This window comes from Salvelinus namaycush, unplaced genomic scaffold (genome assembly GCF_016432855.1).
Source record: "Salvelinus namaycush isolate Seneca unplaced genomic scaffold, SaNama_1.0 Scaffold51, whole genome shotgun sequence".
NCBI lineage: Eukaryota > Metazoa > Chordata > Actinopteri > Salmoniformes > Salmonidae > Salvelinus > Salvelinus namaycush.
Window position 1 is genome coordinate 129662 of NW_024061209.1, and position 253 is coordinate 129914.

Consider the following 253-nt stretch of genomic DNA (forward strand, 5'->3'; position numbering starts at 1 on the left):
GATCAAGCTGGTCTGTCATAAAATAATTGAGACAGATTTAGCTGGTCTGTCGTAATATAATAGAGACAGTAGATCTAGCTGGTCTGCCATAATATAGTAAATATAATAGATCTAGCTAGTCTGTCATAATATAGTAGAGACAGTAGATCTAGCTAGTCTGTCATAATATAGTAGAGACAGTAGATCTAGCTGGTGTGTCATAATGTCATTGAGACAATAGATATAGCTGGTCTGTCAAAATATAAATGAGACA